This window comes from Hyla sarda, chromosome 6 (assembly GCF_029499605.1).
Source record: "Hyla sarda isolate aHylSar1 chromosome 6, aHylSar1.hap1, whole genome shotgun sequence".
NCBI lineage: Eukaryota > Metazoa > Chordata > Amphibia > Anura > Hylidae > Hyla > Hyla sarda.
The window spans coordinates 218,758,686-218,785,239 of NC_079194.1; the positions used below are offsets into that span (position 1 = coordinate 218,758,686).

At 43.9% G+C, this 26,554-nt stretch overlaps 1 long non-coding RNA gene across 1 annotated transcript in view; it reads right to left on the bottom strand.

The window, feature by feature from the left end:
* Positions 1-2,051: 2,051 nt before the first annotated feature.
* The window catches only part of LOC130276724 (uncharacterized), a 28,554-nt gene continuing 4,051 nt past the window's right edge, over positions 2,052-26,554 (bottom strand). The window contains exons 2-3 of the long non-coding RNA XR_008845228.1: positions 19,263-19,406; positions 2,052-2,289 (exon numbers count right to left, since the gene is read on the bottom strand). This is a non-coding gene — a long non-coding RNA (uncharacterized LOC130276724). The remainder of the gene's footprint in view (positions 2,290-19,262; positions 19,407-26,554) is intronic.

Consider the following 26,554-nt stretch of genomic DNA (forward strand, 5'->3'; position numbering starts at 1 on the left):
ACATCCTTCATTCATGGCCCTCTAGCAAGCGACTGTGAGATCCACCATTTTAGAGCTCAGTCTTTTACATAAAGTATTCTTCTCCCAGCGTCCTCAGGCATGTTCTGCAATAGCACAATCTGTCATCACAGAACAGCTACCGAGGAAGCCGGGAGAACAGTGCATGCTCTTGTGATGTCAAGAGAATACTGTACCACACGTGCACCGCCAAGTTGCACATGGTTACACGGAAGAGGCAGGAATTACAATATATATATCTTTATAAACTCTGATAACTTAGTGCTGGAGGGGTCAATTAACTAATAAGAGCCATGCATAGGGTTTTGGTATTCAACGTCTCTCAAAGATTGCCAATCGAGTCATCTTCCACTTCTTCATGATGACATCACAGAACTGGTGGATGTTAGAGGCCTTGTGCTCTCCCACCTTCTGTTTGAGGATGCCCCAAAGATGCTCAATAGGGTTTAGGTCTGGAGACATGCTTGGCCAGTCCATCACCTTTATCCTCAGCTTCTTTAGAAAGGCAATGGTTGTCTTGGATGTTTATTTGGGGTCATTATCGTGCTGAAATACTGCCCTGCCGTCCAGTCTCCAAAGGGAGGAGTTCATGCTCAGTTTCAATATGTCACAGCACATGTTAGCATTCATGGTTCCCTCAATAAACTGTAGCTCCCCAGTGACAGCAGCACTCATGCAGCCCTAGACCATGACAGCCATGCAGACCATTTTGAGTATGTGGCATAGTGTGTAGAGCACTGACAGGCTGGCCCCACCCTTTCAACCTCTGCAGCAATGCTGGCAGTACTGATACGTCTATCTATTTCCAAAAGACAAGCTTTAAACTGAGAGCTTGAGTACATGCACTCAACTGAGTGGATTCAACTTCTGTTCTGAGTAGAAGCTGTCCTATGAAACTGTTGCATGGTCTTGGCCACCGTGCTGCAGCTCAGTTTCTGAGTCTTGGTAATCTTCTTATAGCCTAGGCCATCTTTATGTAGATCCACAATTCTTTTTTTTCAAATCCTTAAAAAATTCTTTGCCATAAGATGCCATATTGAACTTCTGCCCAATTTAGACATTTTCACTTAGGGGTGTACTCACTTTTGTTGCCAAGGTTTAGACATTAATGGCTGTGTGTTAAGTTATTTTGAGGGGATACAACATTAAAGGGGTACTCCGGTGAAAATCTTTTTTATTTTTTTAAATCAACTGGTGCCAGAAAGTTAAACAGATTTGTAAATTACTTCCATTAAAAAATCTTAATCCTTCCTGCACTTATTAGCTGCTGAATACTACAGCGTAAATTATTTTCTTTTTGAAACACAGAGCTGTCTGCTGACATCATGAGCACAGTGCTCTCTGCTGACATCTCTGTCCATTTTAGGAACTGTCCAGAACAGCATATGTTTGCCATGGGGATTTCCTTTTACCCTGGACAATTTCTAAAATGGACAGAGATGTCAGCAGAGAGCATTGTGGTCATGATGTTAGCAGACAGCTCTGTGTTTCAAACAGAAAATAATTTTCACTGTAGTATTCAGCAGCTAATAAGTACAGGAAGGATTAAGATTTTTTAATAGAAGTAATTTACAAATCTGTTTAACTTTCTGGCACCAGTTGATTTAAAAAAAAAAAAAAAAAAAAAAGTTTTTCACCGGAGTACCCCTTTGAACACTGTTTTTCAGCTGTGCACCCACTACTTTACATTGTAGCAGAGTGTCATTTTTCCAGTGTTGGAGAGGGGAAGAAAAGCAGAGATGGCGCAATATAGTGCAGTTAATCCTAATTGTAATAGGTATGACAGTTGTCCAAAATGAGAATATTGCTCACCTATGGGTGTTGTGCAGGCAGGCACAACACTGGCGATCGCATGTAACAGGTAGCAGGAAGCAGTGTGCAGTGTCGGGAGGCAGCCAGCTGTTGGTCCCGCTGTGCCAGCGGTGTAGATACAGGAGGAAACAGCTGGTTCTGGAAAAACCTGGCGAGGATATCGCAGAACTCCAGCAGAAAATTCAGATTTTGGCTATAAGGCGCACACCCAAGTATTGTGAACAAAAGCAGGCTTTATTGGTTCATAAAACATGCAGGGTAAATGGGACAACGTGTTTCAAAGGTTCATCCTTCTTCTTCAGGACGTGAAGAAGAACCGCCTTGTGTACTGCCTCCATATGCTGTCGCTTAGGCTCCATTAAGTGCTGTATGTGCCCAGCTGTCCTCCCATAGCATTAATGTCATGTATTTAGGATGTGGTGGTAAATCACTACTGAACTCTGGCAGCAGATTATCTCCCTGAAAACAAAAGGATCAGAAAGTTAAAATTCAACATGCCCAATCCTTCTCTTTCAATCACAATAACTCAGGGCATAAAGCTCAGGGCACAAAACCCTTTTAGAAGCTAACCCACACATAATACAAAACGTGGATTGTTTCCACTTAAATAATAATGCAGCAACACTAGATTTTTAACTTGTTTACAGTCACTTCATAATCTCAGTTAAGTTAGTTTCAAGGGTGAGTTCGCTTCTAAAGGTTTTTTTTGTGCCTGAGATTTTATGCCCTAGGTTATTTTGATTGCTTGGGTTTGGGACTCCTGGGTCACTTATTGAGGTTTTTGCGGTTCAATCCTTCTCTTCCTCCACAAGGGAGACTTGGGAGGCCACCATACACAATACATGGTCACCGATCCCACTAAAATCGGTTGGTTTTGCTGACACATGTTTAATGTTTATGGAGGCCTTTAGTAAATTCTCCCCTTTGTATCCCTCCAGGTTCTGGGTGTTTGGGTAACCTCTACACCCCCCTGCAGTTACACGTACATTCCCCACTCTCTAGTTGTTGTTTTGTTTTTTTTGCTATAAGACTCTTATCTCTGTGGGAATAAAATCTGATAACACGATGGCAGATGAAACAAAGGCTGTAAAGATATTCGATAAGATTTCGCTTTGAAGTGTCTTCGGTATATTATGTGAAATGTCATAGTTAAAAGTTGAGTACAATATAATAAGACAACCTTTATTATACTGTAGATAACACCGAAGACATGTCCTATAATAAATCAATATACAAATCTGGATCAATTTTCATATAAAGTGCCAGGGTATATTTTGGATGCCATGATGTACTCGTGCCAGCCACATAGCATCACTGTGGTTCTTTACTTGTGCAAGGCTTCACGATGATTTGGTAGCGTATAAATGAATCAAAGCTATAGTTTAAAATTCCAATATTCCAGCCTCTGAGATGGTTAAACTCATCTGCAGAGATCAGTGGTTTACTCTATTTACAAGCTAATATACCGTATTTTTCGTCATATAAGACGCACCTCATTTTATAGGATAAAAATCTAGAAAATAAAGATTCTGAACCAAATACAATGTAAAGTATAGGACAGTGATCTTCAACCTGCCGACCTTCAGATGTTACAAAACTACAACTCCCAGCATGCCCGGACAGCCGTTGGCTGTCCGGCATGCTGGGAGTTGTAGTTTTGCAACATCTAGAGGTCCGCAGGTTGAAGACCACTGGTATAGGAGGTAGTACTCACGTGTCCCCGCCGCTCCGGACCCGTCACCGCTCGTCACCGCTACCCTGGATGTCGCCCTCCATCGCTGTTTCCGCGTCCCCGTCGCTCCGGAACGTCTCTGCTGCCCGGGATCCTCGCACTGTCGCCGCCATGACATCGCTACTCACGCCGCTCCTATTGGATGACGTGACGGCGTGCGCGACGACGTGATGACGACGAAGGAGAGCGCCGGCCATGCAGGGGATCCCGGTGGTCCCGAACAGCCCGACTGAACAGCCGGGTTAATGTTATTTTCGCTTCAGACACGGCGGTCAGCTTTGATCGCCGCATCTGAAGGATTAATACAGGGCATCACCGCAATCGGTGATGTCCTGTATTAGCCGCGGGTCCCGGCCGCGATAGGTGTGTATTCGCCTTATAAGACGCACCAACTTTTCCCCCTCAGTTTTGGGGAAGAAAAAGTGCGAAAATACAGTAATACAATGGGTGAAGTGATTTGTGAATTATGCTCTTTAACCACTTAAAAGTAAATCTAGATTTTTTCGTTGATTACAATGCATTCCAATGGCAGGCAAGCCACAAATGCATTCATGAATCAGGACTGGAACAGACCGATCCCCCAAGGATGCCGCGGCCAACACTCTCCTGGTGAAAGCAGACTCCGATATCCGAGAGGTGGCCACAAAGTCATTATAGCTATGTCTGTTGTTTGCTATTCCATTTTCTCCTCTGTACTATGTCTTCACACAAGAGCAGCAATGTTTTATTGCACAGAAATGCCATATATTATACAATGTTTAACTATACTGACACATTGCTTGAATTGCTTGATGGTACCGACAAAATATTGTGTTTGTTTTACACAACTGCAGAGAACATTTACTGGAAGGAAGTGACACTTTATCTCAAACTAATAAAATGAAGACACCCAGGTGGAATTTCTATGACTGTCGGACAAAATCAATGCAAATCAATAAATAAATACATTTCAATAAAGAAATCTAGTCTTGTCCAGGCATTCTAACAATTTTTTGGTAAATGGGGTGGCACATGACCAATTTACAAGAAGGGTGAAAAGTATCTGCTCAGTGGGGGCTTGACTTCTGGGACCCCCACTAACCATGAGAACAGGTGAATGTTGCAGAAATCTAGCATGCTGCCGCCACAGCATTAACCCCCTATGGGACATAATAGAGATAGCTGAGTACAGCACTTGGCTATCTTTGTCAGTCCCATAGTAAATGAATGGAGCAAATACTTGTCACCTATCCTGTAGTTAGGGCATAAGCAGTTATCTTGGTATAACCACTTTAACCCCTTAAGGACCAAGGACGTACAGGTACGTCCTTGGTCCTGCTCCCGTGATATAACGCGGGGTTACACTGTAACCCCGCATTATATCACGGCGGGCCCGGCGTCATAGTGAAGCTGGGACCCACCGCTAATAGCGCGCAGCGCCGAGCGCTATTAACCCTTTAGCCGCGCGCTCAGAGCTGAGCCGCGCGGCTAAAAGCGAAAGTAAAAGCTGCCGGTTAACTCAGTGGGCTGTTCGGGATAGCCACGGCGAAATCGCGGCATCCCAAACAGCTTACAGGACAGCAGGAGGGCCCTCCTCGCTGTCCGATCGCCGAATGACTGCTCAGTGCCTGAGATCCAGGCATGAGCAGTCAAGTGGCAGAATCATCGATCACTGGTTTCCTATGAGAAACCAGTGATCAATGATAAAGATCAGTGTGTGCAGTGTTATAGGTCCCTATGGGAGCTATAACACTGCAAAAAAAAAGTGGAAAAAAAAAAGTTTATGAATATCATTTAACCCCTCCCCTAATAAAAGTTTGAATCACCCTTTTCCCATAAAAAAAAAAAACACAGTGTAAATAAAAATAAACATATATGGTATCACCGCGTGCGGAAATGTCCGAATTATAAAAATATATTGTTAATTAAACCGCACGGTCAATGGCGTGCGCGCAAAAAAATTCCAAAGTCCAAAATACTGCATTTTTGGTCACTTTTTATATAATTTTAAAATGAATAAAAAGCAATCAATAAGTCCTATCAATGCAAAAATGGTACCGTTAAAAACTTCAGATCACGGCGCAAAAAATGAGCCATCATACCGCCCCATACACGGAAAAAGTTAGAGGGGTCAGAAGATGACAATTTTAATCATATTAATTTTCCTGCATGTAGTTATGATTTTTTCCAGAAGTACGACAAAATCAAACCTATATAAGTAGGGGATCATTTTAATCGTATGGACCTACAGAATAAAGAGAATGTGTCTTTTTTACCGTAAAATGTACTACGTAGAAATGGAAGCCCCCAAAAGTTACAAAAGGGCATTTTTTTTTCCAATTTTGTCGCACAATGATTTTTTTTTACATTTCACCGTAGATTTTTGGGCAAAATGACTGACGTCATTACAAAGTAGAATTGGTGGCGCAAAAAATAAGCAATCATATGGGTTTTTAGGTGCAAAATTGAAAGAGTTGTGATTTTTTAAAGGCAAGGAGCAAAAAACGAAAATGCAAAAACGGAAACCCCCCCGGTCCTTAAGGCGTTAAAGCATATCTGTTTAGTCTCCTATGCTACCCTGTCTGAGGACATCATGGGGTAGAGAAGGATATACAGGTACATACCATCACCCACTCAAGGTCCATCTATAGGGGGTGTAGAGGTAGATGTTACACCTGGTCCCAGGGCCAGAGGGGTCTCCCAGGATATCAAAAAAATTCCAGGTAGGCTACCCGCCAGAGACCGGAGGCTACAGCGTCTGAAGTATGTGCTGTACAGATACTACACTCATGGTTGCCTCTACTGTCTGCCTCCTCACTGTGCCTCTCTTTCTGAAGGCATAAAGGCACAGGAGCTGTGTCACGATGCCGGCTGGCAGGAGGTGGATCCTCTGTGCCAGAGAGGGATAGCGAGGACCGTGCTAGTGGACCGGTTCTAAGACACTACTGGTTTTCACCAGAGCCCGCCGCAAAGCGGGATGGTCTTGCTGCGGCGGTAGTGCCCAGGTCGTATCCACTAGCAACGGCTCACCTCTCTGGCTGCTGAAGATAGGCGAGGTACAAGGGAGTAGGCAGAAGCAAAGTCGGACGTAGCAGAAGGTCGGGGGCAGGCGGCAAGGTTCGTAGTCAGGGGAGATAGCAGAAGTTCTGGTACACAGGCTTTAAACACACAAAACGCTTTCACTAGGCACAAGGGCAACAAGATCCGGCAAGGAAGTGCATGGGAGGAGGATAGATATAGTCAGGGACCAGGTGGAAGCCAATTAAGCTAATTGGGCCAGGCACCAATCATTGGTGCACTGGCCCTTTAAGTCTCAGGGAGCTGGCGCGCGCGCGCCCTAGAGAGCGGAGCCGCGCGCGCCAGCACATGACAGCAGGGGACGGGAACGGGTAAGTGACCTGGGATGCGATTCGCGAGCGGGCGCGTCCCGCTGTGCGAATCGCATCCCCAACGGCCATGACAGAGCAGCGCTCCCGGTCAGCGGGACTGACCGGGGAGCTGCAGGGAGAAAGACGCCGTGAGCGCTCCGGGGAGGAGCGGGGACCCGGAGCGCTAGGCGTAACAGTACCCCCCCCCTTAGGTCTCCCCTTCTCTTTATCGGGTAACTGCCTCCCCTGGGATGAGGACACCGGGAAAGGATGGAGGGATTCCTCAACGGCAGGCAGAACAGCAGGAGTAGGAATGGGGAGAGAGGGCAGAGGGCGAGACCTGGCACGGGGCAGTGTGACACCAGGACGAGGGCCATGCGGGGACACAGGGGCTTGCCTGATGGGACTGGGAGGGGGGGAGAGGCATTTCCTGTGGCAGGCAGAGTCCTTAATGACCTTAGGGGGACCGGATACAGGAGGAACCACAGGGTCACGGCAGGGAGTACTGGGAACCGGTTGAAGGCAGTCCTTGGAACAAGAGGGGCCCCAACTCTTGATCTCCCCAGTGGACCAATCCAGGGTTGGGGAATGGTGTTGAAGCCAGGGTAGTCCAAGGAGAACTTCAGAAGTGCAATTAGGAAGGACCAAAAATACAATTTCCTCGTGATGAGGTCCGATGCTCATTAGGAGGGGCTCCGTGCGGAAACGCACGGTGCAATCCAACCTGGCTCCGTTGACCGCGGAAACGTGGAGTGGCTTGACAAGACGGGTCACCGGAATGCGGAATTTATTCACTAAGGACTCCCGAATAAAATTCCCAGAAGCTCCAGAGTCCAGGCAGGCCACGGCTGAGAGGGAAGAGCTGGCTGAAGTAGAGATCCGAACAGGCACCGTGAGACGTGGAGAAGCCGACTTAGCATCAAGAGACGCCACACCCACGAGAGCTGGGTGCGAGCGTGCGTTTCCCAGACGTGGAGGACGGATTGGGCAATCCACCAAAAAATGTTCAGTACTGGCACAGTACAGACAAAGATTCTCTTCCTTACGGCGATTCCTCTCTTCCAGGGTCAGGCGAGACCGATCCACTTGCATGGCCTCCTCGGCGGGAGGCCTAGGCGCAGATTGCAGTGGAGACTGTGGGAGAGGTGTCCAGAGATCTAAGTCTTTTTCCTGGCGGAGCTCTTGATGCCTCTCAGAAAAACGCATGTCAATGCGAGTGGCTAGATGAATGAGTTCATGCAGATTAGCAGGAGTCTCTCGTGCGGCCAGAACATCTTTAATGTTGCTGGATAGGCCTTTTTTAAAGGTCGCGCAGAGAGCCTCATTATTCCAGGATAGTTCAGAGGCAAGAGTACGGAATTGTATGGCGTACTCGCCAACGGAGGAATTACCCTGGACCAGGTTCAGCAGGGCAGTCTCAGCAGAAGAGGCTCGGGCAGGTTCCTCAAAGACACTTCGAATTTCCGAGAAGAAGGAGTGTACAGAGGCAGTGACGGGGTCATTGCGGTCCCAGAGCGGTGTGGCCCATGACAGAGCTTTTCCAGACAGAAGGCTGACTACGAAAGCCACCTTAGACCTTTCAGTAGGAAACTGGTCCGACATCATCTCCATGTGCAGGGAACATTGCGAAAGAAAGCCACGGCAAAACTTAGAGTCCCCATTAAATTTGTCCGGCAAGGACAGGCGGAGGCTAGGAGTGGCCACTCGCTGCGGAAGGGGTGCAGGAGCTGGCGGAGGAGATGGTTGTTGCTGCTGTAGCTGTGACTGTACTTGCTGTAGTTGTGACTGGAGTTGCTGTGTCATGGTGGTCAAGTACGACAGCTGGTGATCTTGTTGGGCGATCTGACGAGCTTGCTGGGCGACCAGCGTAGGGAGGTCAGCGACAACTGGCAGAGGAACTTCAGCGGGATCCATGGCCGGATCTACTGTCACGATGCCGGCTGGCAGGAGGTGGATCCTCTGTGCCAGAGAGGGATAGCGAGGACCGTGCTAGTGGACCGGTTCTAAGACACTACTGGTTTTCACCAGAGCCCGCCGCAAAGCGGGATGGTCTTGCTGCGGCGGTAGTGCCCAGGTCGTATCCACTAGCAACGGCTCACCTCTCTGGCTGCTGAAGATAGGCGAGGTACAAGGGAGTAGGCAGAAGCAAAGTCGGACGTAGCAGAAGGTCGGGGGCAGGCGGCAAGGTTCGTAGTCAGGGGAGATAGCAGAAGTTCTGGTACACAGGCTTTAAACACACAAAACGCTTTCACTAGGCACAAGGGCAACAAGATCCGGCAAGGAAGTGCATGGGAGGAGGATAGATATAGTCAGGGACCAGGTGGAAGCCAATTAAGCTAATTGGGCCAGGCACCAATCATTGGTGCACTGGCCCTTTAAGTCTCAGGGAGCTGGCGCGCGCGCGCCCTAGAGAGCGGAGCCGCGCGCGCCAGCACATGACAGCAGGGGACGGGAACGGGTAAGTGACCTGGGATGCGATTCGCGAGCGGGCGCGTCCCGCTGTGCGAATCGCATCCCCAACGGCCATGACAGAGCAGCGCTCCCGGTCAGCGGGACTGACCGGGGAGCTGCAGGGAGAAAGACGCCGTGAGCGCTCCGGGGAGGAGCGGGGACCCGGAGCGCTAGGCGTAACAAGCTGCTTGGGGGAAGATCTGCTGTACTGGGAGGGGGTAATGGGAACCTGATGTTATTACTGTGTGAGGGAGGGGGCTGGGAGTCCTGCTATGTGAGGAGGAGGGGGGAAAAGGGGAGTGAAGTCCTGCAATTTGAGAGGAAGAGGGGGGCTGGTGAGTGGAGTCCTGCTATGTGAGGGAAGGGGGGCTTGGGCGAATGGACTCCTGTGATGTGAGGGGAGAGGGCTGGGGGGTGGAGTCCTGCCATGTGAGGGAAGGGGGGTGGCTGGGAAGTGGAGTCCTGCTATGTGAGGAGGGGCTGAGGAGAGGAGTCCTGCTATGTCGGGGGGGGGGGGGCAGGAGCTGGAGAGGGGAGATTCTGGTGGTTGGATAGGGGTGACCTGTTATGTGGAAGGGGAAGCTGTGAAGTAAGTGGAGTCCTGTTTCGTGAGGAAGGAGGGCTTGGGAGTGAGTGGAGTCCTATTATGTGTGTGTGGGGGGGGGGGGGGGAGGCTGGAGAGAGGAGACCTGTTACGTAGGTGTGTACAGCTTCAGTTTTTATGCTGCCCGCAATTATTCCCTATCCTGTGTGATTGTGAGCCAGAATGTGGCGCATTACCCACAAATTGTGTCTGTGCCAGAATTTGTGGTGCACTGCATCAAAATAAAACAAAAATTTGTTTTGACATCCCGGCCTATTTACTATTGAATTCATACTAAATTCTGTGACTAAATGCCTCAAAATACTTACCAAGAAAAAGCTGGTCAGAACTTTCTCAACCTGTGTGTCCCAATAGTAAAAAGTTGCCCATAGCAACCAGATTGCTTTTTCATTTTGCTATGGGTAACTGGTCAACTTTACCCCTGCGAATAAGTCAAATGACTATCTTTTTAATTCTTGTTTACACACAGATTGGATATAACACATAATTGTATATACTTGTAATACTTGAATCTAATGCCTAAAATTGCTGCATTATATAAATACGTAATTACTTTATTTCATAGCATCATCTCTTGTCTTCGCTATTAGACAACTATCTGTCCTTAAAGATATCTCATCTACATAGGCCCATTTTGTGCCCAAAACTGCCTATTCTACCCTTTTATGACCACATTGCACTCCTAAAGACATAATTTCCATTATGGTTGTTACGCATAGTGGTGTACCAGGTTAACCATGGGGAAGATGAGTAGTCATATGATGTGCTCTGTTCTATAATTTGCTCCAGAAATAACAAAATGTGACTTATGTTTGTATGTTATAATCCTCACTTTGGTATATTTGTGCTCGCAGAAATATAAAACCACCATTTAGCACAAAAGAAAATATTTTATGTGCTTTTTCCCAATGAAAAAATCACTTAATATGTAGTATTTACATATGTATGTGTTTGGGTGTTTGTGTGGGTGGTGGGCGGGGTGGTTATTCAAAATTAGTGCATTGGTCAAATTGTAGGAGTTTTATCATCACAAGCGATGAGTTACTTTGGCAGTCATATTTTACTCTCCATCTGCCTCCTCTTATTTGGGAACAGAGTAACACATGATTACAGGATCAGACTACACACAAAGGATTGTTTGTAGTCTGTAACCATGGAGACATATTGTTTGCAAAATAGCTGTATATTAAAAATGACTTTTCTGAAGTAGTTTATTTTATCTGTCTCACTAACAAACACAGAAGAAAATAATGCACAGACAGACACTACCAATAGGTGGGGAAAACAGGTCTCTACGGTTCATTTTAAATGACGAGCAATATGTTTGAAAGTTAAATAAATCCCTTCACCAGCCTTCAAGAAGCAGGAGGAAGAGGTAGCGGAGTAATACATGTATAGAAAAAAAATTAAGAATTGAGACAGAAACATAGAATGTGTCGGCAGATAAGAACTATTCGACCCATCTAGTCTGCCCAATATTCTGAATCTTATCAATAGTCTCTGGCCCTATTTTATATGAAGGATAGCCTTATGCCTATCCCATGCATGCTTAAATCCTTCACTGTATTTATAGCTATCACTTCTACAGGAAGGCTATTCCATGCATCCACTACTCTCTCAGTAAAGTAATACTTCCTAATATTACTGTATAAACCTTTGCTCCTCTATATAATACCATGTCCTCTTGTGGTAGTTTTTCTTCTATTAACCCCTTAAGGACTCAGCCCATTTTGGCCTTAAGGACTCAGACAATTAAATTTTTACGTTTTCATTTTTTCCTCCTCGCGTTCTAAAAATCATAACTCTTTTATATTTTCATCCACAGACTAGTATGAGGGCTTGTTTTTTGCGCGACCAGTTGTCCTTTGTAATGACATCACTCATTATATCATAAAATGTATGGCGCAACCAAAAAACACAATTTTTGTGGGGAAATTAAAACGAAAAACGCAATTTTGCTAATTTTGGAAGGTTTTGTTTTCACGCCGTACAATTTATGGTAAAAATGACATGTGTTCTTTATTCTGAGCGTCAATACGATTAAAATGATACCCATTATTATATACTTTTATATTATTGTTGCGCTTAAAAAAAATCACAAACTTTTTAACCAAATTAGTACGTTTATAATCCCTTTATTTTGATGACCTCTAACTTTTTTATTTTTCCGTATAAGCGGCGGTATGGGGGCTCATTTTTTGCGCCATGATCTGTACTTTTTTTTGATACCACATTTGCATATAAAAAACTTTTAATACATTTTTTATAATTTTTTTTTTAATAAAATGTATTAAAAAAGTAGGAATTTTGGACTTTTTTTATTTTTTTCGTTCACGCCGTTCACCGTACGGGATCATTAACATTTTATTTTAATAGTTCGGACATTTACGCACGCGGCGATACCAAATATGTCTATAAAAAATGTTTTTTACGCTTTTTGGGGGTAAAGTAGGAAAAAACGGACGTTTTACTTTTTTATTGGGGGAGGGGATTTTTCACTTTTTTTTTACTTTTACTTTTAAATTTTTTTACATTTTTTTTTACACTTGAATAGTCCCCATAGGGGACTATTCATAGCAATACCATGATTGCTAATACTGATCTGTTCTATGTATAGGACATAGAACAGATCAGTGTTATCGGCGATCTTCTGCTCTGGTCTGCTCGATCACAGACCAGAGCAGGAGACGCCGGGAGCCGCACGGAGGAAGGAGAGGGGACCTCCGTGCGGCGTTATGAATGATCGGATCCCCGCAGCAGCGCTGCGGGCGATCCGATCGTTCATTTAAATCGCGAACTGCCGCAGATGCCGGGATCTGTATTGATCCCGGCACCTGAGGGGTTAATGGCGGACGCCCGCGAGATCGCGGGCGTCGGCCATTGCCGGCGGGTCCCTGGCTGCGATCAGCAGCCGGGATCAGCCGCGCATGACACGGGCATTGCTCCGATGCCCGCGGTTATGCTTAGGACGTAAATGTACGTCCTGGTGCGTTAAGTACCACCTCACCAGGACGTACATTTACGTCCTGCGTCCTTAAGGGGTTAAATATGCTCTCCTCCTTTACCGTGTTGATTCCCTTTATGAATATAAAAGTTTCTATCATAGCCCCTCTGTCTCTTCTTTCTTCCAAGCTATACATGTTAAGGTCCATTAACCTTTTCTGGTAAGTTTTATCCTGCAACCCATGTACTAGTTTAGTAGGAAAGCCTTACTAAAATCTAGATTAGCAATGTCTACTGCTCCTCCGCCATCTATTATTTTAATTACCTAGTAAAAAAAAAAAAAACAATATTAGTTTGATATTATCTCCCAAAAGTAACCCTATATTTTTTCTCATCTTGCAATCAAATCCTATCCTTTAGGGTGTGTTCACACATACAGGATCCTGCACAGATTTGATGCGCAGGATTTGTAACTGCAGATTAGAAGCGGTGCTCAGTAAATTAGTTTACATTGAACTCTGCAGCAGAAAATCCTGCGCATCAAATCTGTGTACATGTGAACGTACCCTCAGTGTGTTTTTTTGTTAGCTTCAAGGGGTATTCCTATGTCATTTTGTATTCCCCTATCCACAGGCAATGTTTCTCATAAATGGATCGCTGGCCATGCATGCAATTTCCCTCCGTTCTACTGATCATTGGAGATCCCAGCAGTCCACATGTTCCCATACCCTTTAAATGCATAAAGGTAATAAAACAATTAGTTGCAGCCCCTCTATCTCCACCTAACTTCTTATCTCTTTTGTTCTCTCCCATCTGTGGACTCCTAATTCTTTTCTCCTTTGCCTTTCCCTTGTCTTGTCCCCTTGTGTTTGTACCCTTGTGCCCTTCTTGGGAACATCTTGTTACCTGGAATTTGTTATCAGTTTCCTTACTCATGTTGCGTACGTGTCTGGCTGGACACGATTTGGTTAATGTCATATGAATTTTCCAGTATGGCACACTTCTCTTTCTCAGTTTGAGGTTTACTGAGATGCTTAATTGTTCCCTGCTCGGGAGTTTGGTGTTATGTAACTCCTGAATGTAGACTTGTTCTGCACCAGTATACTTGTACGGTGATTGTACTTTGTTTATTTGTTTTTATTTGAAACTGAATAAAACTTTAATTGGAAAAAAAAAACAATTAGTTGCAAAAGTCTACATACTCTTTCAAGTTTCCCTTTTACTTTAACCTGTGAGATCCATAGTCTCTAGTCATAATCAGCAACACAGTTGCTTATCTCACTTTCCATGTTAATCAGCCAAGCTGTTTATGGGGGTATTAAAGAGTTACCTGATGGCCAAATGAACATTTAGTCAATTCTTTACTAATAAAAGAAACAGGACAGAGATAAACTGCCTTCTATTTACATGATCATGCCATAAAGTGTGTTTATACAGTCATTTTTCAATGGATAAATATCTTTGGCCAGTTGCAGGTAATGGTATTTTAGGTGGTAGCTCGGTGCCAAGGGAATGTCATAACTGGGGGTAATCTCAGGAGAACATTTATGACCTTAAAATGACAGAAGTGATTTCTGGGGAAATATGTGTATTACTATAGCTACATTTAGATATGTACTTGATCTGTGAAGATTATGATTGATTAAAAATACAGTCAAAGGGAATATGATTCTGCCTAAAATGCTTGTAATATGGCCCATAATTTATTTTAATATTTTAGTTGAATGGATCCTTTGCCTACTGGTAAGAAATGAGACTGTGGTCCCTCACAGAATGTTGGCCCTATCTCAAAATCTTAAAGGTCTGATAGATATAGGTCCCACCTCTGGGTCCCACACGTACCTCTAGGATAAGGGCTCTCTGACCCTGTCCAGCCTAGTTGCCTCAGGTATTCAGAGATACAAACATGCAGCGATATTATGCTGTTTATGCAACTTTCAGTAATGTATATGGAAATTGGACAAACTGCATAAAACAACCTGTTTGACTGTTTTCAGATGCACCAGCCAGCTCTAGGCAATGTAACTAGACTGAACAGGGCTTAGGATACATGGGGAGCCTGATAAGCCCCTCTTAATTTGTCATGTGTAGCTCACTTAGGAACAAAATATACCTGAGGTTACTGGTGTTGCCTACACCCAAATAGGCCAGAAATTAGTACAAAAATAATAATATGATATAAATATTTATTTTATATATATATATATATATATATATATATATATATATATATATATATATATATTATATGTGACCAGTCCTCAAAGGTATACAAGATAAGAAGATAGTTAGATCTAGTACAATTAAATATGAGTACAGTGACCCCTCGACCTACGATGGCCCCGACATACGATCATTTCAACATACGATGGCCTCTCAGAGGCCATCGCATGTTGAAGGCAGCATCAACATACAATGCTTTTGTATGTCGGGGCCATCGCATAAACGGCTATCCGGCAGCGCAGACTGCTTCAGCTGCCACCGGATAGCCGTTTACGGTGCCCCGTGTGGTCTGCTGACGATCACTTACCTGTCTCGGGGCTCCGGCGCGTCCTCTTCGGGGTCCCCTGCATCGTCGGCGCTCTCCATCGTCATCATCACGTCGCTGCGCACGCCGTCCCGTCATCCAATAGGAGCAGTGTGCGTAGCGACGTGATGGCAGCAACAGAGAGTGAGGATGCCGGGGAAGCAGAGGCCTTGTCGGAGCATCGGGGACACCCCGGGACGCGGCGACAGCGATGGAAGGCGACACCCAGGGCAGCGGTGACGGTCCGGAGTGGCGGCGACACGTGAGTATAACCTCCAATACCAGTGGTCTTCAACCTGCGGACCTCCAGATGTTGCAAAACTACAACTCCCAGCATGCCCAGACAGCCGTTGGCTGTCCGGGCATGCTGGGTGTTGTAGTTTTGCAACATCTGGAAGTCCGCAGGTTGTAGACCACTGTCCTATACTGTACATTGCACGGATCCCTCAACATACAATGGTTTCAACAAACAATGGTCCATTTGGAACAGATTACCATCGTATGTTGAGGGACCACTGTATTTATTAAATAAAATGCAATGTATTACATAGAATAACTGAAGTCTAGCGCAGGGCCCTTGCGCAGGCTCCAGATAATTATTGCAGATATAGGTACATTAGAAAACAATAATAGCAAGCCAGTATAATATATGTTCCCCACTATTAGTTTGGGGTATAATACATAAGGCTAAATGATACAGGTGGAGTTAAAATGATTAGGGATAAGATATGTATAAAAATAGTATAAAAATGGTCGGGGGGCTCCTTAGTTCAGCGTCGGATGCGGGCTGGTATGGACTGGCGTCCAGCATGATGCTAGCGGTGCCCGTTGGAGGATGCGCTGGACAGTCGTGGCTGAGGAGCTCTGTGTGGTCAGTGCATCCTCCCAGGCTGGACGCCAGTCCATGCCAGCCCGCATCCGACGCTGAACTAAGGAGCCCCCAGACTGAACAGGGTGGTGAGTGGTGAGGTGCACCAATAATGTAAATTCTACTATGTTACTCCAGCGGAACTAATATAGAGAACTATAGCGAACTTTGCACCAACGGACTTTGCAATATAGAGAAATATAGCAAACCTTTGAACTAGTGGACTTTGTACTATTTTTATACTTTTTTTTAATACCATTTTTATACTATTTTTATACCTATCTTATCCCTAATCAATTTATCTCCACCTGTATAATTTAGCCTTATTATACTCCGAACTAATAATGGGGAACATATATTATACTGGCTTGTTATTATTGTTTTCTAATGTACCTATATCTACAATAATTATCTTGAGCCTGCGCAAGGGCCCCGTGCTAGACTTCAGTTATTCTATGTCATACATTGCATTTTAATAAATACTCATATTTCATTGTACTGAATCTAACTATCTTCTTATCTTGTATACTTTTGTGGACTGGTCACATATAATTAGTATATATATTTATTTATATAATATTATTATTTTTGTACTATATTATAATTAATACTATAAATGTGCCGTCCCAACAAATAATAAAACAGAAGAGCTATCATTCATGCTTTAAGATTTTTCTCTGTTGTTATTGTAGAATTAAAGGGGACCTCTAGGCCTAGAGCATTCACAGCCTAAGCCTATCCTATGGATGGGCCAATAGTGTTTAATTTGTATTGTATCAGTCCAGTACCACTTCCCCTTTAGTGTTTATTTAGGTACAATGGTCCATACAAGCAGATGTTCCTGGTATTGCAGCTCATCTCATTCTTGGATAAGACACTGTGCTTTTGTAAGCAATTAAGGTAATGTAGCACCACAGCCCTTTTGTTCTTCTGACCAATGGAGGTCAGGCCCCTCCAATGAAATACTGTATTAACAGTCTATCATAACCAAAGTCTGTACTGGAGAACTCCTTTATATTTACTATTGCCAATAACCAATGGTGTTATTACAAGTATTTAGGGAAACCCTGGACCACTGTTAGTTTACCCCTGCAATGAACATAGTTCCGTAATAATTATAATTAATATATTATATATTTCTTCTGGTACACAACGTTGACAGAAGGAATCTGAAATGGCCATTATCTGAATAGGCTGTAAATTACTTAATCAACTCTTTTGACATCCAAACATTGCTTGAGGGTGTATTATAACATTCTAGGTTGTAAGATCACCATTTATCATTTCGTGTTCAGAATATACAACATAACTGTAGATCTCCAAGCTTCATTCTATGGGTATAAAGATGACTGTTCTTTACCTCCAAGGCGCTTATGAAAGAGGGTAATCAGATGAAAAAATTCTGTACATATAATATAAGACATACACTATAAAGCAAAAGAGTGGAAGGCACAGTAGGCAGCTGCCTAGGGCACAGCACAGCATAATCTATGAAAATTAATCAGGGGGGACACTCTGTAATCATGTGAATGCCATGTCTGAAAAACCAAACAGACACGTAATAAATGGCAGACCATGCCAAGAGCTAGTACCTAATGGATTGTCCTTATGAGTTATTTTTGCACAGCCTGCATATATTTGATGTCATATTCCTCTTTTGCCAGTCTGAGATAAAATTGTTTTCAGGTAGACTATGATGGTCCCCTCCAAATTATTCACTGATTTCCCATCGTTGGATCCCCCCAAAGCTGATCATCTTCATGTAACTAGAACCAGCCATTTTGAACCTATAGATATCTGACTTTGGCCACATGGTCATCCTGCATGCATATGTGCTGTCTTTCTCTCTGCATGTGTGCATACTAACACAACACCAACAGTGAGGGAAGAACATCCATACACACCCTGGAAGGAAGTAAAAAAAATAAAAAAAAACAGGCCCCATTCAGCAGTGTATGTTGGGATACCAGCAAAAGGGTATTCAAATACACCAATGCCTAGCTGCAGTCCACACATTAGTTTTAACAGACCATATATAGTCTAGTAGTGACATAACATTTGGTCTGTTTTCCGAATGTATACTTTGTACAGTGTAAATCAGTATACGTATATATATATATATAATGTTTACATAAAATGTTGGCCAAATAATTGGACAATATGTAATCCGTGGCTCCATAATGACTTACAGTGCAACAGCTGCAGGTCAAAGGAATGCCTAGAGTTACATATTACTGGGATTTGCATGTGAAGGCAGAACATTTTCTCAAGAACCAGCTTGACAAAAATAGACATAAGGGATTTTGAATAACTAAAATTGCATAAGTGTCTCTATAGTGTCAAACAAGCATGCTCAGCTCTTTCCATAACTTCCGTTGAAATGAATGGACAAATACCACCTTTCCATTCTTTTTCTGGATGGAGGATTTAAAGGGGTATTCCGCCCCTAGACATGTTATCCCCTATCTAAAGGATAGGGGATAAGATGTCTGATCGCGGGGGTCCTGTCGCTGGGGACCCCTGCGATCTCTCCTGCAGCATCCCCTTTAATGAGCTGCACGGCCCCTCAATGCAAGCCTATGGGAGGGGGCGTGATGGCCGTCATGCCCCCTCCCATAGGTTTGCATTGAGGGGGCGGGCCGTGACGTTACAATACCCCGGCCCCTGTATCGCCCGTCATCAGCCATGGAGCGATCTTCGCTATGTGCAGCTCATGAAGAGTGTTGCAGGAGAGATTGCGGAGGTCCCCAGCAGCGGGACCACCTTCGATCAAACATCTTATCCCCTATCCTTTAGATAGGGGATAAGATGTCTAGGGGCAGAGTACCCCTTTTAAGTGCAGGGTCTTCAGGCATCAAAAACTAAAGACCATCTTAATGGGCATGCTCATCTGTTTCCAGGACTCCCACAGATATTACTTGAGTAAGCCATGCACACGCCACCTTACATCTATTCTTTACCTAGATGAAGGCTGGTGAGGGTTCTACTTTAAGTTTCAGCATCTTTGAATAGCAATAACCACGTCTTCTCTCTGTCTCTCTCAGCAACAGACACCTGCCAATAGCCGGTGGTAAGATCCAGCATGGAGAAGTACTTTGCCCAGCCTAAAACAGCAAGAAAGTTCCAGTGTAACTGGATATGCATATTGGTCCATGCAGGTGTTAAGTCATCTACGATGTATGTAAAACCGCAGGCTACCATCTTTCTTCTGGCTGCTTTCACACTATAGAATTCTCTGTTTTAAAGATCCGTTATAGTCTATGGGATTTTTACAATACCCGCTTTAACCGTCATAGCCCGTTATTAATAACGGAGATTATTTTGTGACGGGAGAAAGTAACAGGAGAAATAGTGCATGAGCTGGGGCAATCTTCTCCTTCAGGGTGATCTGCTCAAACAGCTGTCGGACCCTTGGTGGTTGTATCAGCACTGTTATTGCTACATCCCCTTACACGCTCAGTGCTAGCCTCAGATATGACGCTATATTTCACAATCTGGCAGCTCCCTTGAGCCTTTCCTTTTTTTAAATTAAAGGAGTGATCTGGTTGGTCGCTATTGGCAACTGCTTCACTTTTCATCTGCACAGGTTTTCTTGAATCTCCCCCAATAACTTTTGCTAAGTTAAGCAAGCAATAAGGATGACTCAATCTCTCTGTTGGTTGAGGGTAGCACACTTACATTTTTTTTCAGAACTTAACAGTCTTGAAATTGGCACTGCATGACTTAAAGGGGTACTCCGCCCCTAGACATCTTATCCTATATCCAAAGGACAGGGGATAAGATGTCTGATCGCGGGGGCCGGTCGCCGTCATGAATGGAGGGGGCATGGGGTGACATCACGAGGGGATGGGGCGTGACGTCACGACCACGGTCGCCCAAACTCACCGTTCTGAACAAAATGTTTACAACGTTGGGGTGCAGACACAGGAGATCAAGGAGGTCCCAGTGGCCGGACTCCCGCAATCAGACATCTTATCTTCTATCCTTTGGATAGGGGATAAGATGTCTAGGGACAGAGCACCCCTTTAGTAAGCCCCTCACAATCAGCGTGTTTCCACGCCAGCTGCTCTACCTTTCCAGGCTGTCAGGATATTACCTGTGTTGTGACCTACCTGCTATATCTCTTCCTCCCTTGCAGAAGGAATGAGAACTACCTGCAGACACTCACCTTCTGACCATTTAAATCTCCTGGCCATTGGTCCTTCAGCCTTGTGGATTACACTACCTTTAGGACATTTTATTATGCATTGTACTGCATATATATATATATATATTATATATATATATATATATATATATATATATATATATATATACACACACATAAACATTTGTTAAGAGACATGGGGACACAACAGGGTGATTATCTTTCAGTGAGGGAAGACAAGAAAATATGGTATATATATCTTAGACAGACTATATGCAAGTAATGATCCGCACAGTGGGACCATAGTCCTGGGGGTATCCTATCTTTCTTTTTCAGCTACTATGTCTGGCGCCAGTGAGACAAAAAACATTTCATTATTAGAACCACAGGAAGAGAGTCCAAAAACAGCAGGTTTTATCCTCAATTCTTAAGAAAATATTATTTGCATGCCAGGGGTTGAGGCTGGGAGGAAACCCCAGACATTTACCAGGCTGAAATGAGAAGGAGAAGCCGTCCAGAGGCTGATAGGATTTTTTTTGTAAAGGGGCAGAAGGTAACACCGCTGGAGAGAAGAGTGATGGATTAAATCCTCATTCTGACATTACTGCTGGGAGTGAAAGTGTTTTAACAGTTTTTACTAATTTAATCATAGTAGAGTGTCTATTACATTACAGGGTTAGGGAGAGCAATCCGGACATTAACACTTAGTGCAGAGTTAGTGCAGGGCAGGCGGAGGTTGGATGAGGTAACAAAAAAAAGGTATTTGTTTTCTAAAAGCAATGCTACTCTTGTCCATGGATTAAAGGGGTTATCCAGGAAAAAACTTTCTATATATCAACTGGCTCCAGAAAGTTAAACAGATTTGTAAATTACTTCTATTAAAAAATCTTAATCCTTTCAGTACTTATCAGCTTCTGAAGTTAAGGTTGTTCTTTTCTGCCTAAGTCCTCTCTGATACCACGTGTCTCGGAAACCGCCCAGTTTAGAAGCAAATCCCTATAGCAAACCTCTTCTAAACTGGGCATTTCCCGAGACAGGTGTCATCAGAGAGCACTTAGACAGAAAAGAACAACCTTAACTTCAGAAGCTCATAAGTACTGAAAGGATTAAGATTTTTTAATATAAGTAATTTACAAATCTGTTTAACTTTCTGGAGCCAGTTGATATATATATATATATATATATATATATATATATATATATATATAAAAAGTTTTTTCCCTGGAATACCCCTTTAAGTCTAGTATTGCAGCTTAGTCCCATTTAAGTGAATACAGTTGAATTGCAGTATGAGACATGACCCCTAGTCAACAGTGTCTGGAAAAAAATAATATAGCTTTTCTAATCTTAAAACTGTATTAAATGTATACTTTATCTAGATCAGGGGTCTCAAACTGGTGGCCCTCCAGATGTTGCAAAACTTCAACTCCCAGCATGCCCAGACAGCTGTAGCCAACTGTTGTCCGGGCATGTCGAGGAATGCTGGGAGTTAAAGTTTTTCAACATCTGGAGGGCCACCAGTTTGAGACCCCAGATCTAGATGGTGGCACACCATTCAAATCTAATCTGCATGAATGAACCATAAAGTGCCAGTTACTAAGTTTCTACTGACATATGCAGCCCACATAAAACCACTATAACGTGCCCAAATAATTTGCACTATTCAAAGACTACTACCTAAAAAGGCCACATAATGCTTCCAATTGGATACTAAATAATACTACAGTTCAGTTCCAAAATAGTACACCACACGTGTCTGAACAGAACTGGATTACCGTCAGTGAAAATCAGAAAACAAGAAGACAAACCCCTAGAGGACCAGTTTTCTATGGAATTTTGTATTTTCTTTTCAAAGAGTTTCACTGTTTACTATATAAAAATGAATTCACTGCTACAGAACTTCTGTAGTGTGAACTGAGCAGCAGACTCCCATTGAGATCAATGGGATTTTCACACGAAAATTCTGTAGTGTGAACAGGCCTATGAGGGTCTATCCACACAGCAGAATTTCAGCTTGCGGAATTCCGCCTCCGGCAGAATTTCTGCCGGAGATCATGCTAGCGGCACTAGGACCGCGCGGACTGCATTGTGTCATAAATGTCAATACATTTCTAAGCAGATCTCCCAAAAGATCCACCCAGAAATGCATTGCCATCTATGGGGACGGCAATGCAGTTCTTGGGGTCTTAGTGCCGCCGGCTAAATCTCCGGCAGAAATTCTGCCCAGAGATTCCGTAGTGTGAACCTAGCCTTAGGGTGCTAGTACAGTGAACTCGTACATTTTAGTGTTGCATATAGAACTTTGCATCACACTACTCTCCCATGTAAAAACACCCTTAGGCTAGGTTCACTTTGACATTGCAGGCGGAAATTCCGCTTGCTAAAATGTATAGTGTAGTGAATGGGTTTCCGTTCACATATTCACACTTCGGAATTTGTGAAGCGGAATTTGGGAACGGAAAATCCGCTTGGAAATTTCCGCCTGAAGAATGGCGGTGCTCTTTCTTCAGGCGGAAATACTCGCGAAACACATTGCAGTCTATTGGAGACTGCAGTGTCGGCGCGGTCCTAGTGCCGACTGATTCAGTCTGCGCTGGCCGCACTCGGAATCTCTGGGCGGAAATTTTCTGCCCAGAGATTCCGTAGTCTGAACCTAGCCTTATACTTATCAGTCATGCTCTGGTCCATTCAGGTTATGAATTATTAGATTTTTTCAGATTCGAAGCGTAGAAGTGATAAAAGATTGTCAACAGAATCTATTCTACCTTTAGTTTGTCGATCCAACACTGAGACATGTTTTCCCATTCTGCTCCATAATAGGAACATACTTCAAAAATAATTCCAGACACTGACAGACCGTATTGGATTTAAAGGAGTTGTGTAGTGAAAAATAACTTATCCCCTAAATGATAGGGCATAAGTTATAGATCGGGGGGAGGGGGGGGGGTCTGACCGCTGGGCCCCTCCGCGACCTCCTGAACGGGGCCCCGGTAGTCTACTGGAAGGAGGCGTGCTGGCCCCCGCATGGAGCGCTGGCGACATACCCCCTCCATGTATGCCATAGAGATTGGGCCCTGTTCAGGAGATCACGGGGGTCCCAGCGGTCGGACCCCCCACGATCTATAACTTATCCCCTATCCTTTGGATAGGGAATAAGTTATTTTTCGCTGCACTACTATTTTAATGGGATTCATCAGATTTTAATTGTTGTGTCTGTGGAGATTTTTTACAGAATTTCAACTTCTGACATAAATATGTATAAGGCTAGGTTTCCATACAGATTGTTCCTGGTCTTTCTTGGATTTCTGCCACTGTAGTCTTTGAGCCAAAGCCAGAAGTGTATTCAAAAGGAATAGGACATATAAAGGAAGGACTTATACTTCTTCTTCCTCTTGTATCCACTTATGGATTTGGCTTCAAAACTGCAGTGGCAGTTTTCCAAAAAATTTTAGAAGAAAAACCTGTGTGGAAGCCTAGCCTGCCTAAGTCTATTTTTCCACACAATTTTTTTTTTAAACTGCCACCCACCGCAGTACTTGCGCCAAAACTAGAAGTATATTCAAAGGGAATGGGAAATATAAAGGGAGGTCTTATACTTCTCCCTAGTACTGGGTCTACTTCTAACTGCAGTGGCAGTTTTCCAAACAAAGTTAGTTTATTAATTAATTTATTTTTTAACTGCCTTCTTCCTACTAGATCCATTTCTGGCTTTGGCTAGAAAACTACAGTGTTCCTGCTCTGGACAGTTCCTGACACGAACAGAGATGTCAGCAGAGAGCACTGTGGTCAGACTGGAAAGAACATCACCACTTCCTGTGGAGTATACAGCAGCTGATAAGTAGTGGAATGATTAAGATTTGTTAATAGAAGTTATTTACAAATCTCTTTAACTTTCTGGCACCAGTTGATTTAAAAAAACATTTCCACTGGAGTACCCCTTTAAGATTTTTTTTCCTGTTGTTTACTATTAAAACCATTGATCCCTCAATTCCCTGTATTTTATATGTTTTCTTTTTGAAGCAGCTCCCACTGTTTTATCCTAGTACCCTAACCACTGTTACAGCCAGGCTTTGTCAGGTAAACTACATTGAGATAGATTGCTGAAGCACAATTAAATCCAAGCCATAGGGGTTAGGTAAACAAACTGACAGCAGGCAGCCTCCATAAATTGTGCTAGACACCTCTGCCGCCTCATAGGTGACATCAAGCCTGCCAGACAAAACGTGTCAAAACAGCTGGTGGACGCATTCCAGTTGTCAGAGATAAATCCTCATCACGAAACCCTTCTGTCTTTATGCTTCATTTTTACCTTAACCATTTAGAAATGTTCCCGATACAACCAGCATTCCCATTTTTTTTTACTTTGAGATGCTCATCGCTAAAGGATCATGCATTGAAGACTGTTTACAATTATAGAAATATTTCCCAAGGATGAAATCAATCCCATATTGTCCATGTATTTTCACATCATATAGTTTGTTAAGTGCTTCTCTTTGGTTGTAGTAGAGGAGAACTTGGAACAGGTCCAAGCGAGTATTGAATTATACGGTAGTGTGTGTTATTGTTGTATTTTGTGACAGTTAGACTCTATTCACACTGACACATAGGGAATGTCGCTAGGATTTTCTTTTTAGGGAAGGGTCACGTGTGCCGAATTTTGCCGCGTATTTTCTGCAGCTGATTTGTCTACTTGTTAACTTGTTGACCCTAACCTTAGTGATATTCTTTAAATGAAAGTCTGTAGAAGAAAAATAGTGACCCGTATTTATGTGGTTAATGGCTACACAGCGTAAACTGAAACTAGACAGTCTTAGGGCTTATTCACACTCCACAAATAGTATGTTCCACCGGCGCCAGGAATGCTCGGAAATGCGTTGTCTCTGTAGATGGCAATGTATTTCCAAGCGGATTGAACCAAAAGGATGTTCATTCTTTTAGCAAAGAGCAGAATCGGAGGCAGAAACTTCTGTGGTGGAAATTCCACCATGAACACGATTTCCAAGCTGAGATTCCGCTCTGAAATTTCACCACGTGAACATACCCTTAGGGCACTTTTAGATGGCCGGACAAAAGACAACAAGAGACCCCTCCCCACTCAGCTGTATCTGTGTGCTGCTGCTATCTCAATGGAACTGTTTTTCAGTGGGCCTCTAGCTGTTGCAAAACTACAATTTCCAGCATGCCTTTGGCTGCAGATCTGCTACAAGGCCGGCGCTGCCTGTCTGGTGTAGTTATGGAGGCGGTGGAGTCAGTGCAGGCCAGGCCAGGAGAGGCAGGCTTGTGTACACAGCAGTGAGTATAGGCTGTATGGTACGTTGGTGCCGTGCCCTTGTACAGTATAGTACAACTAACACTTACAGTTTGTAAGTTACAGCGCTGTGAATTGTGAGATGGCAACCCCCCCCCCCCAGCAGTTGGCACCTGGGGGGGGGGGACAGACGGACTGCCCCCGCCCCCTGCCTGAGAGTGATAGGAGTGTGATTTCAGAAATCAAACTCTTATCACCTTCAGACAGCCAATGCAGCTCTGGAGGTGACTGCAGTATATGATATGATATTGTCACAGCAGAACAGTAAGTGCAGCTCTGGAGGTGACTGGAGAATAATATATAATGCAGGAGCAGAATAGTGAGTGCAGCTCTGTAGGTGACTGGAGGATAAAACTTGATGTAGTGAGTGCACACACACACCTTACTTGTCACTGTCTTCTTTCTCTCTGCAGTAAGGCACAGGACCTGTGGGTCATGTGACTCATGTCCTTGAGCACTCTTCTATTAGTGAAGGGGAGGAGTTCCTGCACAGAAAAAGATGTGGTTGCCCCCCAGAAGTCTGTAAATATATTTGGCCCTGGTTTACTAAGAGTGGAGTGGAGTTTTCTTTGTTTTTTTTTCCCCCCAACAGATATTTTTCCACAGTATTTACTAATGTTTCCCTCCATTGTGCACTTTTCCCTACGTTTTGATTTGTTTACACATGCTCCGAGCTGTGGGGCTTTCTAGAGCTCAAATCCACCACATTTTCCGTGGAAACATTAATAAATATGTTGGGATTTTTTGAATATGTCAAGGACACACACTCTTTTCGGGGACCATGCCCCCTTTTCCCG